We start from the raw sequence: 14,571 nt of genomic DNA, 5'->3' as shown, positions 1-14,571 counted from the left end.
CAGTGTAGTCGATCCCTGTAACATGGGAGACTTTGACTAATAAACTGTACTAATTGGCCCGACCAAAAATTCTAGAAAAAAATATGTAGATCGGCATATGAGTCTAGTTTCAGGGAAAAATTACGAAACTGATTTTCGAGTTGTGAAACTCAAGATATGATTTTTAAGGTGACAGTGACGCAGTTAGCCAGCTTGCCTGGAAAATTTTAAAATGGACTGCGATAGTAAGCGAAATTAGTCTGTGAACCCCTCGTGTCCGACTCCGGCAACGGTCTCGGGTACGGGGTGTTACAATTTGATTGGTATCAGAGCTACGGTTTAGTCGATTCTAGGACTAACGTAGCACGCGTGAGTCTATTTATACATGCCATAAAGTGATAAAATGATAGTGTGATGATTTTTGGCTATTAAAAATGTGTTTGTTGTATTGCAATGAATCTTGATCCCGATCGAGCTGTAGCAAGCTTCTGACTATGAGAATTTGCGATATAACTTCACTTAGATATGCCTAAATTATTAAGTTGATCAGGTACGTATCATGTACTCGTATTTGAATTTCGATTTGGATTGAATTATAAGGGTATAAGTGATGCAATTTTGAAAGAGTGTTATGACTATAAATGTGATTTTTGTATGTGGCTATGGAACTGGAAGTTGAATGGTCAATAAGCATGTTGTTTTTGTATTCAAGTAATGTAAATGATATACTAATGTGTATTGCTATATGTGTATATGTATGTAGAGACGAAATTGTCGAATGTAAAAAGGCAGTGAAGCGTATAGAGTGGTTGGTTTTCAGCACTAAGTGTGCGGGCAATAAGTGTTCACGGTTGTGAGATTGGCACTAAGTGTGCAGGCAATAAGTGTTCACGATTGTGAGATTGGCACTAAGTGTGCGGGCAATAAGTGTTCACGGTTGTGAGATTGGCACTAAGTGTGCGGGCTTGAAATGCATGGCACTAAGTGTGCGAGTTTAAAGTACATGGCACTAAGTGTGCGTGGTTGATTATTAAGCACTATGTGTGCGAACCCACTATATATATATATTTTCTATCAATTATTTATATTAAGGGTGCGACCTTACCAAGTCGATTTCGGACAGCGGAAAGGGGTAAGTTCTTGAGTAATAGAGCTTGAATTATGATTTGATTAGGTCATGTATTAAGCAAATCAAAATCATGCTCTTTGTGTGTGGCTATTGAGCCGAAATTGCAAGAATGATAAGTGTCTTGTGTTTGAGTTTTGCTAATGAAAATGAAATACGAATGTGTCATGAGTTATTGTTAAATGTGCATGGTTATTCGAATGATGTCCGGGCTAAGTCCCGAAGGCTTTGTGCTAAGTGACCATATCCGGACTAAGATCCGAAGGCATTGGTGCGAGTTACTAAATCCGGGCTAAGTCCCGAAGAGCATTCATGCTAGTGATGTATCCGGGCTAAGTCCCGAAGAGCATTTGTGCTAGTGATATATCCGTGTTAAATCCCGAAGAGCAATCATGCTGGTGACGTGTATTCGGGCCTTCGTGCCTAGTAGGCTTCGTGCCGGTAATTTGAGCAAAGTTTAAGTATTCATTACTATACGAATTCAAATTTAAATGAGATGATATGTTTAAAAGTGTTCATACATGATGCTTATAGACTTGGTTAAGTCATTTCAATGTGTAATAACGAATGAATAAGAGCACTATGTGTGTGAATGATTGGAGGCACTGTGTGTGTGCGAATTCCTTTAACCGAGCACTATGAGTGCGAGATTGGTCAGTGGGCACTAAGTGTGTGAAGTGGAATTCATGTAAGACCTCGTTTGGGACGAAGGCATTGATTTGGGATAGTGTGTAAGACCATGTCTGGGACATGGCATCAGCTCGATATGTGAGAATATGTAAGACCATATCTAGGATATGGCATTGTAAGAGCTATATGTGCTATTGCTGAATGGACACTATTTTGTTAATCTTTTTTTTTTCAAGAAATTATTTTGATTAAGTTTCGACATTCGAAAGTTTGAAAGAATTTTTGATGAATGTTGATAATTTTGGATATACGAGTTATGCGCTAGAATAAATCTCATGCCAGTGTATTATATTAGGCTTTATGCCTATTCGACTGTATACGGGTAACGTTAACTATGATTGAATGTGCTAAATGAACTAAATGTTCAGGTACGTGGAAGTTGACTTTTCTTTTGGAAATGAGTTAAGTTGAATATTGAGATGTGATAAAGTTATAAAGGATATTTATTGGGATGTTTGAGTATATGTGTTCTTTCGGTTAGGTTACAGCTTATTCATGAATGAAAATGTGGGTTGATGATGTGAATTATACATGTTAATATGTGCTTAATATGTGTTTGAAATGCATTTGTGAATTAAGTTAAGTGATTATTGCTTATGAAATCAAGAAAATGAGATATATGTGCATACTTGTAGAAATGTTTATGTATTTGTTTTAAGATAAGAAAATGATTTTATAGATCGATGCGAAATCAATAATGAATTACAATTGCCATCGATGAGCTAATGTTTATATGAATATAATTCAATAAGAGGACGTTACCCTAAACTATGCATCGGTAGAAATTTTCGGGGACGAAAATCCTTAAAGGGGAAGAGTTGTGACACCCCTAATTTGACCCTAGTCGGGAAGTGGTTTCGGGACCGCTAAACCGAGTTGCAGAAATAATTGAATATATTATTTTATGTCTAAAATATGTGATCATGCATGTGTGAAATTTGAATGCTTTGATTTTTGTCAATTTGAATGTATTTCTAAATAAAAAGGACTTATGTGAGAAAATTTAGAAATGTGCTAGGCAATTGCAAAATGGCCTATTAATGCATATTGTGAAAATGATGGGTTTGCATGTCAATTTACCCAAATTAAGGCATGGTGGCCAGCCATGCTATGAGTGGAAACATGTCACAAACATGTTATGTTAGTGATGGATGTTAGGAACAATAAAATAAGGAGTATGGGATACAAAATATATGCCTTTTATATTAATAAATTAAATGTTAAATGAATAAATAATATGAAATATGAACATATATTAAAAGAAATGGGTGATAAAAACAAAGTTGGTTCATCTTTTTCTTCTTCTCCATTGCCGTGAGTAGAAAAGGGAAAGAAGGAAAAAAATAGCTTGAGACACATTTGGCCATTAGCATAGATTGATTCTAAGGTATGAGTTTATGTCATTTTTTTGTTGAAAACTTGTGAAATTGAGTTTGTATCTTAGTTCTATCTTAAACCATGAGTTATTCTCTTAGATTTTTTTATGGAAGCATGTACGGTTTTGTATAGAAAATCCTATGTTTGAAATTTGTTGTTAGAAAAGGGATTAAGAGTACTTAATAGACTCCATGAGGTTAAATTTCATATGAATAGGAAATTGTGAACTTAATTTATGAGCTAGATGCAATCCCTTATAAACCCCACGTTGAATTTCGATTTTGGTCAAAGAATGTGTATTCGGCCAAGTTCTTGATGAGTTAAATTTGATTGCTTGAAGCTTTAATTTGTAATTAGTCATTAGGTGAGTTTTAAACTTGTCAAAGTTGATAAATTGGGGGTTTAAATGGCTTGTTTATATTGTTAAGTTGGTTATGGTGGTTTCATCAAATGATGGTTATTAATGATTTTGATAAATTGACCAAAGTGTAGTGATAAGTGTGAATTATATTTGACACGTTGCTCATGATTTTGTTGATTCGGTTATGTCATGTATTTAATGGTGGTAAGATGAGCATTCGGTTTTTATCATGGAAGCATAGGAAGCTTGTTAAAGTTGAATTTTAGAAAAGTTAAATGTGTGTGTGCTTGTGCTAGAGCCGAATGTGTATATGTATACTATGAGGTGGTTTAGCTTAAAGAAAATTAAGGTGCTCGGAGGGTGATTGTCGTGGATAGTTTAAGTAATGAAATTTAATTTCTGTTATGTAAAGTGATGACATTGCTGTTTGCAAATTTGAAGTTAAAAATTGTTGATTGAGCATCAAGAGCTTATGGAAACAAAGTCGGATCGTGGAAAAAGGGAAATTGGTCGAATAGTCGGAATTGACGTACATTAGCGATCGAGGTAAGTTTTAAGTATTAAAGCCTATAATGTGATTGAGTATGATATGTTAAGCACATATTAAAAGAATCATAATGTAATAGCCCGATTTAGGCTTAGTCGGAACAGTGGTTTCGGGACCACAAATCCGACGAAAAAAAAATGTAATGGCTTGAATTTTCAGAGGTGTCGGAACGGTGATTCGAGATCACTAAATTCGACAAATGGGTTGAAAATATTATTAATTAGTAAGTATAAGTTAAATATGAAGTTAGGAAAATTTTGACATAGTAAATAGTGCACTAGAAATAAATATTAAAATAATTAGAATCGAAATGAGGTATCAAGACCTCGAGGATTTTAAACTGAGCCATAAATATTTTTATAAATATTTATGGAGTGTTAAAAAGTTAGTATTAAAGTTTCGTTAAGAAATTTTAAAGTTCCGATAATTAATTGAACTAAAAGGACTAAATTGTAACAAATGCAAAATTTTGGGAAATGATTAAATAGCTTAAATGATAAAAGGAAGAGGGCTTAAAAGGCAAATAGACCCAAGGTCTATTTGGGCTGGACGGCAGAGGCATGAAATCAGCAAGAAAGTAAGGAGAATTAAGGGCAAAATTGGAAAATTGCAAAATTTGCTTAATAAAGTTAGGACCCAAGTGGAATTATCTAGATTTCTCTTCATTTTTCTGAATTCTCATCAGCTAAAACACCATGGAAGGGCTTCTTCAAGCTGGTTCTTCATATTTTTATTACAAGTAAGTTCAATTCTTGACTATTTCTTGAAATTTTTGTATTTTTATGACTTTTACAACTAGGCCCACTTGTTAAATCCATTAGTTTTTGATTTTATGAAAGAAGTTGAAAGTTGATATGAATATGTGCTGGAAGTATATGATGATTTAGCATGAAATTAGAGCTTTAAATTGTTCATATGCTGATTTTATTGAAAGAATTGAATAGAAAGTGAATGTTTGGGACCTAATAGTAAAAGAGTTTGAAGATAGAGTTATATGTGGAAATTCTGAATTTCAATAGTTGTGTAACAACTTATAATGTCTAGTAAAGTACTAATTGAGAAAATTAGATTAATTGAGGGGTTAATTGAGAAAGGACCGAATTGTATAAACTGTGAAATTTGGGGCAAAATGGAAATCAACATTTTGCACTAAAGCAGTTTTGGACAGCAGCAGTAGTGTAACTTTGAAAAATCACCAAAAATTGTAGAGATTGAATTAGAGGATGAATAAAATATGAAACTAAAGCTTATTGAGTTTAGTTTCTTATAAAAGAAATGATGTGAGCAATGGAATTGTAAATCATGAGATATAATAGATTTTGTGAGACAAGGTCAGAATGAATTCGGGTTCCCCTGTTCGGACTTTGGAAAATCATTAAAAATTGTACAAAAATGATTATTAGTTATAGTTTATATGGTTAGAATCCTTAATGAGTCTATTTTTAGAAGAAACAAGCTAAAACATCATCCGAATTCTGTACAATGAGATAATTAATTTTTAGTGAAGAGTGGTCGGAACTGTCAGACAGCGAAACAGGGGAAACTTTAAAGAATAAACTGTACTATTTGGCTGAACCAAAAATTATGAAAATTTTATGGTATGAAGATATGTGAGTCTAGTTTCAGGGAAAATTAACGGATCTTAATTTGGAGCTCTGTAGCTCCGGATAAAAATAATTTAGTGACTCTGACTCGGATAAACAGCTTTGAATATACATGTTAGTGAATATTGAAATTATGGTTAATGTTGTTTAAGTGTGTTATACACATTAAGGATGTGGAATGGAGAGGAGGAGGAGGAAAATTGGGAAATATATGAATGATTCGTGTATAAATGGTCATATGTTTGATTATAACTCATAAACGATGAAATATGAATGATGCTTATTTTTGTGCATTATTGGTCATGGTTTAAGCTCATGTGTGAAAATAAAGTTTCATAGTATGTGTGTATGGTATATTCAGTATATGATTTGGCATGAAATAATACCATGAATGGTTTATGAATTAACACATGTTGGTAAGCCTGATATATGAATAAATGATCAAATTGAGCGGAACGCCGGATTTGAGTACTTCTGATCAAGTGACAAAGTGATAAGTGGTAGGTTTAGCTACACTTATCTGATCAAGTGACAAGTGGAAAGTGATAAGTAATAGCTTCGGCTATACTTATCTGATCAAGTGACAAAGTGATAAGTGATAGCTTCGGCTACACTTATCTGATCAAGTGACAAGTGAAAAGTGATAAGTGATAGCTTCGGCTATACTTATCTGATCAAGAGACAAAGTGATAAGTGATAGCTTTAGCTACACTTATCTGATCAAGAGACAAAGTGATAAGTGGCTACACTTATCTGATCAAGAAACAAAGTGATAAGTGGCTACACTTTTCTGATCAAGAAACAAAGTGATAGGTGGCTACACTTATCTGATCAGGGACAAGTGATAAGTGATCATACGTAAGACCATAGTTATACTATGGCAAAGTGAAAGTGAAGTACTCAATTTTCCGTGACCGTTCCCTAATTTGATTAAGGATGGTAAGTGACAAATGGGCCCAAAAGAATTAAAGTAAATGGATAAGTGGTAGTGTATTTATATCAGGACGATGTTGTTATTCAAACTAAAGTGATATTTTCATTGCTAAATTGAGAATTTCATAAATGTGTTATTGAATGGTATAATCAATAAACATTGAGTTAAATGGTAAATACGTATTAGTTTTGAATTTATGTCATTGAATTGTACGTGAATTAAATGGAAATTGCTAGTGATATGATTTAAATTATGAGCATGAGAAATTGCGAATTGAATGAAATGGAAATGAAGCATTAAATTGCATGAGTATGTATCGGGTCTCGCAGGCCCTAATTATTATGATTATAATATTTTGAGGATATATTGTGAAAAGTTATAGAAACATGTTAATTATTTTGAAAGTTTTTAATTTTGATGAAATTTTATAACTCGGTTAAATACGTTTACAAGTGTATGTGTTTTGGTAATGCCTCGTACCCTATTCCGGTGTTGGATACGGGTAAGGGGTGTTACACATAACTCTATTGTAAATTTTTATGCATATAGCCTAATGGCTATTATGAAGTATAGGTAAGTTATTAATATGATATGTTGCCAAATGGATATGATATTATGAAGTGCTAAAAGGATATGTCAGAAGAGTAAAATTGTGATAAACCTGCTCAGGACAGCAGCAGTAACATGAATATAGAAAATCACCATAAATTGTTGGAGTTGAATGAGAGGCTGAATAAATTATGAAATTAAATCTTAAGGAGTCTAGTTTCTTATAAAAGAAACCGTGTAAGAAAATTTATTTATGATAATGAGATATTTAAAGTTGTGTGAGACAGTGCAGAATGACACTGTAATCCTCTGTTCCGTTTTTAGAAAATCATTATAAATTGTACAAAAATGTTTATAAGATAAAATTTAGATGCTTAGACTCCTTAATGAGTCTAGTTTCAAATGAAATCAAATAAAACACATTTTGAATCCTGTAAAATGAGAAATCTGATTCGTAGTGAAGAGTGGTCAGATTAGTCAAACAGTGAAACAGGGGAAACTTTAAGAAAAATCTGGTATTGATTGGCCAAACTTAAAATTCTGGAAATTTTATGGAGAGAAGATATACGAGTCTATATTCAGTAAAAATTAACGGAAAGTGATTTGGAGTTTTGTAGCTCCAGTTATAAATGATTTAGTGACTATTGCTCAGGAAAAACAGCTTGTGCTGAATTTGAGATTGTGTTGTAAACCTTGATAAACTTGTTCTAGTTGCTCATAAGCTATTGATTAAACCCATACGTGAATTCTAAATTGTGATATTGGAAAATGATAGATGTAGATTCAGCCAACACAGTGTATATATGTGATAAGGCCTAATGGCCGATGTGATGAATGTGAAAGTGTATATGTGTGATAAGGCCTAATGGCCGATGTGATGAATGTGAAAGTGTATATATGTGATAAGGCCTAATGGCCGATGTGATGAATGTGAAAGTGTATATATGTGATAAGGCCTAATAGCCGATGTGATGAATGTGAAAGTGTATATATGTGATAAGGCCTAATGGCCGATGTGATGAATGTGAAAGTGTATATGTGTGATAAGGCCTAATAGCCGATGTGATGAATGTGAAAGTGCATATGTGTGATAAGGCCTAATAGCCGATGTGATGAATGTGAAAGTGTATATATGTAATAAGGCCTAATGGCCGATGTGATGAATGTGAAAGTGTATATATGTGATAAGGCCTAATGGCCGATGTGATGAATGTGAAAGTGTATATATGTGACAGGGCCGAGTGGCCAACGTGATGGATGTGAAAGTGCATAAATGTGATAAGTCCCGAAGGGCATTTGTGTCAGTACTATATCCGGGTTAAAACCCCGCAGGCTTTATGCAGAATATTATCACTGATTAATGTCCGTAAGCTTTGTGCTCGTACTATATCCGAGCTCTAAAGGCCCGATGACTACGTGTGGGACTTTTGTCCGGGTAAGACCTGATAACTTCGTGTGGAGATTATGTCCGGGTAAGACTTCGTAATAAGAATTGCTTATAAATATATTCAATGCGAAAGGTTAAACAGGTATGTACTCCAAGTTTATATGTGAGCTTGATTTGCACTAAATCATAAGGTAGTTATGTGATGCATACGAGAGCAATCTATGAGACTATTCCTATGATTATGTGACATCGGATCAGTGTGAGAGGCGATGTGAAATCATACGATATATCTATGTCACATGAGCTCACTTTTATGTGAAAGTTTATCTGCATATTGTATATGATGAGATGTGCATATTCGGTAAAGGGATGGCATGCCCGAAGGAAGAGTGAAATAAAAATACGAACAACTATGTTATAATTGTTGACACTGCTTAAAACTTACTAAGCATTGTAATGCTTACTCCGTTTACTCTGTTTCCTCTTTTTTATAGATCTCATTGAGAAGCTACAGGCTCGGGGATCGTCAGCAACTAGTCACACTATCACTATCCACTGTTTGGTACTGCTATGTTTCGGATTATCTTATGGCATGTATAAAATAGACTAGTGGCGGAAGAATATTTTGGTTAATGTATATAGCCATGCGAAAATGGCTTATATATGTTTGAGCATAATGTTATAATCATTTGGTATGGAATGGTTAATCACTATCATAATTTGTGCTATTTATGCTAAAAGGGCTAGTTGAATCATGGAAACTATGAAATAGGTAAAGTCTACCTTAAAGGCAGATGCTGGCAGCAGCAGTGAGGTAGATTTGGAAAATCACTAAAAATAGTAGGATTGGAATTAAATAATTAATAAATTATGTAAACGAACCTTGATGAATCTATTTTCATAGGAAAGTAACGAAATGATCATATGGACAGTATGTTAAGAGATATTCAGGTTCTCGTGAGACAGGGCCAGAACGGTTTCTGGATTCCCTGTTCCGACTTTGGAAATTCATTATAAATTAACCAGAGATAATTAGGAGTCATGCCATATATGTATAGATTCGTCTCTGAGTCTAGTTTCTATAGAAACAAACGGCATCAGTATTGAAGCTCTGTGCAGGTAGATATCCAAGTCGTAATGCACAAAGGTCAGTGTAGTCGATCCCTGTAACATGGGAGAATTTGACTAATAAACTGTACTAATTGGCCCAACCAAAAATTCTAGAAAAAATATGTAGATGGGCATATGAGTCTATTTTCAGGGAAAAATTACGAAACTGATTTTCGAGTTGTGAAACTCAAGATATGATTTTTAAGGTGACAGTGATGCAGTTAGCCAGCTTACCTGGAAAATTTTAAAATGGACTGCGATAGTAAGCGAAATTAGTCTGTGAACCCCTCGTGTCCGACTCCGGCAACGGTCTCGGGTACGGGGTGTTACATGACCATTTGTTGAGATTGGAACAAAACAAGGTAACTCATTCATTTGTTCTAGTTAATGAGAATTTCATAGATGAGCATATTTTTTAGGTAAGCCGAATTCATGAAATACCTTGGTTTACTGATTATGCGAATTATTTAGCATGTGGAATAATTCCTTGAGAAATGACATGCCAACTAAGAAAGAAATTCCTTTACAATAATTAGTATTATTTCTAGGAGGATCCGTTTTTGTTTAAATAATGTGCAAATAACATAATCAGGAAGTGTGTAGCTGGAAGTGAAATTGATTAGATCCTTTACCATTGGCATTCATCTCTAAGTGGTGGACACTTTGGTGGTTCTCGTGCTGCAGTAAAGATCTTACAAGCTGGATTCTTTTATCCTGCAGTGTTCAAGGGTTTGTATACATATATGAAAAATTGTGATAAATGCCAAAGGATCAGAAACATATCAAGGAGGAATGAAATGCCTTTGACAAACATTTTAGCAGTAGAGTTATTTGATGTATGGGGCATTGATTTTCTAGGCTCGTTCCCTTTTTCTAGTGGTAATAGGTATATCTTGGTAGTTGTGGATTACGTATCCAAATGGGTTAAAGTGGAGACATACCCAACGAATAATGATAAGGTAGTCATACGATTCCTACATAAGCATTTGTTTACACGGTTTGGGACTCATAGAGCTATAATTAATGATGAAAGATCTCACTTTATAAATAAATAGCTTAAGCGGTTACTTGACAAGTATAGCGTGAAACACAAGATTGCCACTACCTATTATCCACAGTTAAATGGGAAAGTTGAATGGGTGAACCATGAGATTAGAGGATTCCTTGAAAAGGTAGATTGACCTACTAGAAAAAATTAGTCTCGAAGGCTCGATTAAACTCTAAGGGGATTATCGGGCTACTTTTAAGAAACCGTTAGGAATGACTCCTTATTGATTAGTCTTTAGAAAGGCGTGATATTTGCTGCTTGAGTTGGAATAAAGCTCACTGGGCTTTAAATCAATTAAATTTGGACCTTAAGCAAGCCGGTAAAAGAAGGATGTTACAGCTTGATGAGTTAGAGGAGTTGAGGTTATTTTCATACGAGAATGCCAAGACGTATAAAGAAAAGACTAAGAGATGACATGACAACTGTATACAAATAAATGAAAAAATAAACAACTAAGAATGCTATGGATAAGATTTTATAACAAGGGATAAGGGATATACGATGTTGATATGGAAGGTCGGGATTACTAAGGATCTACCCTTACTATTAGAAATGCCTCTGCAAAATTGTAATCAATCTACTGCTTAGAAAAGTTCTAAAGTGGTTTGCTTCTTTTAAGACCAAAAACCTCAAGTTACTTGCCCGTGTTTATAGGACTTTAATACGGTAACCTACACTATTTCCTTCTATATGAACGCTGCTCTATGTCTAGAGTCTACTACAAGTATCTGTCGAGTACTTGCTCATATCATTCAATTTCAATCCAACTAATCCAAGCTTTTTAGAATTAAATTAGTTTATGGGCATTTTGCACAGTCGTCTATGTCCAGGGATTGTATACATTCAATTTAGAAATAAAAAATTGAATGAAACAGTAAATTAATTTAGACCTATGCTTAAACTATTAAAGAAAATAAATGGTTCATCATGTAATCCCAACCCTATGAGATCTAGCTCCTAGGTTGGCAAATAAAATTCAAAACCAAAATATCATTCAACATCGTTTTCATCATTCAATTCATGGAAGAACAAAGTAAGAAATACAGAAGACTTTGAGAAGACAACTTTCGCGTGTCCAGTTCACACTCCAGCAGCACAGTGTCCTGTGATGTTTGAGAGGGACTGCTTTCGTCTTCCTCTTTTTGTCTCTACTGAGCTGCTACCCTTTATTTTTGCCTAAGACTTTCCACTCTTTTTCTTTGTTTAGGGTTTCATCCTTTGGCTTTTTATATCTTTTTCCCTATGGTAAATCCAACTACCCATGTTTATCTTCTCCTCTTTTTAAAGTCTTTTTTCAACCCAAGCTTATATTCTCCTCTTTTTAAATTCTTTTTTTCTAGGATAAAAACCAACATCCTAAGATTTATCTTCTCCTCTTTTTTAGGTAGATTTTTCTGGTACAAGTATAGTTAGGCTGAAACTGGAATTCATTGAGTGTTGACTCGGTCTTCCTGGAATTGCCACGGTATTTATACTGACAAAATGTCCAACCTTTTGCCCTGATAAACCTTTATTCATTTATTTCTTGCTCCTCAACCTACACTTGCCAAACCACCGAACACAACCCTTCCAAACGCAATTAAAAGTAACAAATAATAATATTTAAGCACCGTCCAAGCTTATTATGTAATGTTCTAAAAATGCTAAAATAATATCCTAAAATGCAACTAAATTCACTTAAGTACAAACAATTGACCTAGTCTAAAGGCATGAATTATAACACTTTCCAATAGTTATCAAGGATCAATGGAGAAACTAAAATTTTCAAATGTGATTACCAACAAAATAAGTGAACAGGGAAAAATTAGGGAAGTAATGTTTTGAGATATCTATAAAAATCCCTAACTACCTTGAGCCAAAAAAAGGTGTTTTCTGTGATCAGTGCAGGTTGAAAGAGAAAATTCAAAGAGCGTGATAAATGGAAAAATGTGGAGTGGCACGATGGTTGCTAGATGAACACTGATAGAAACGAAATTGACAGATCATCTACGTGTGATATAACTGAGCTAATGGATGAATTCGGAAGTAAAACCTAACCCCTTTAAGTTGAACTAAAAATTTTGTGTATATTAGTGTATATAATGTTAACGAGTAGGATAAAATTTATTTTTCTTAAAATCATCAAAATTATTTACCGAACACTTTCAAAAATAAGAAAAGGGGCTAAAAAAGTGTCGATGCCGCAACACTTAATCTCTATTTCGTGACACTGCCCATAGACTCAAGAAATCAAGAAATTAATCTTGATGTCGTAACACAGCACCTCGGTGTTGCAACACAGCAGCCAGTATACCCTGAGACTCAAAATTTTCAAGGTGTGTCGTGACATCTAACCTCGATGTCACGACATCAGCATCCTGTCAGAGGTGTCGCAACACGGAACCCCTATGTCGTGACATTGTTGTAATTTTTTATAGGGTCGATCCAACCCATTGTGCAACCCACTAGCTATAAACTTTTTAACCCAGTTTTAACTTTAAAATACCCTAATTTTTAAACCTAAAAGCACTTTCAACTAACTCTAAACTACCCCTAAACTTCATACTCTCTCAAACTTCCTTATACACAAAACCATTTTTCTACTAAAATACTATTTTTTGCAATTTCTTTTGGTATTTTAGTAGATGTAGGAACTACGTGAAACATTAAAAGAAACCACAACAACAAGAGTACTTCAAGAAATCTAAAGCAAACAATCAAGGTTAAGGGTTCCTACTCATCTTTTAATATTCCATTGAATTGTTTCCATATCGAATATGCCTTCAAGAAAATCTAGGGGAACAAATGAACCCAAATCGTCAATGGTTGCCAACCCCTCTAATTTCCTAAATCAAAACATTGAAAAATATTTTCTAGAACTTCAAGGAAAAACATTTATTCAAGAACGAGGGTTTGGACCATCAGTGGTTCTATGCTAGGATATTTGACCTTTGGTTCGATATCATATATAAGAACGATTTTTCATTATCTCAAATACTTTGTTGTGGTCCCAGTAGTTCAAGAATTTTATGAATCTTTAAAGGATCGAAAGTCTAGGAGAATAGAAAGTGCCACGTGGGAAATAATTTTAGTACGTGGGAAGGAGATATGAGTTACTCCTCAAGTTATTTTCTAATTTTTATAACGCTCTATTTTATGAAAATGATTTTTAAGAAGAAACTGATTTAGAATATTTTAGAGACATAAACATGGATAACATTATAAATGACCTAACAGAGGGTTGGGGTGAATGAAAATGTTACCTCGGTATTGAAATTCCTACATCCTTTACTCAGGCAATCGTGTTCCGAACTGCCAAAATGTGGATCCAAGTTGTGCACTTGAATAGCTCTGGCAATAAATGTCTCTAATGTCAATACTTTAAGAGCAGTTTTGCTTTAAGTTATTTTGTAGATAAAATAGGTATGCATCGGGACATGGATATACCATCACATGAAACGATGCATTAACGACCAAAAAGTTAGGGTTTTTGTAATATCCTAAAATTGAGCCTACAATTTTAGGGGTATTTTAAGGATGTTAGCTATAGTGAGCTCGAGAATTTTGTTAGTATGGTATGCAAAAATGTTTTTATCTATGGCATTTTGAAAATTAAATCAATTTTGAAAAAGGTGTCCAAAAACTTTCAATTTTGAGATGAAGACTGATTTGTAAAAAGGGCAAAATTATGTGTGTTTAATAAGCAATTAAACCAAATTTTAAATTCAACCTATTTTTCCCTTCTTCTACAGTAAACTCACAAAAACCCTTCCCCTTTTATTGTTGCTATCGTCCCTTGCTCTCCCAAGCCTCCCCTATTCAATTTTGTTTTACAAACCTTAATCTTTTGATTTTAACCATTCCCCAAGCCATAAATTTC

Source organism: Gossypium hirsutum, chromosome D05, assembly GCF_007990345.1.
Source record: "Gossypium hirsutum isolate 1008001.06 chromosome D05, Gossypium_hirsutum_v2.1, whole genome shotgun sequence".
NCBI classification, from domain to species: Eukaryota; Viridiplantae; Streptophyta; class Magnoliopsida; order Malvales; family Malvaceae; genus Gossypium; species Gossypium hirsutum.
This window is presented reverse-complemented; position numbering follows the sequence as displayed.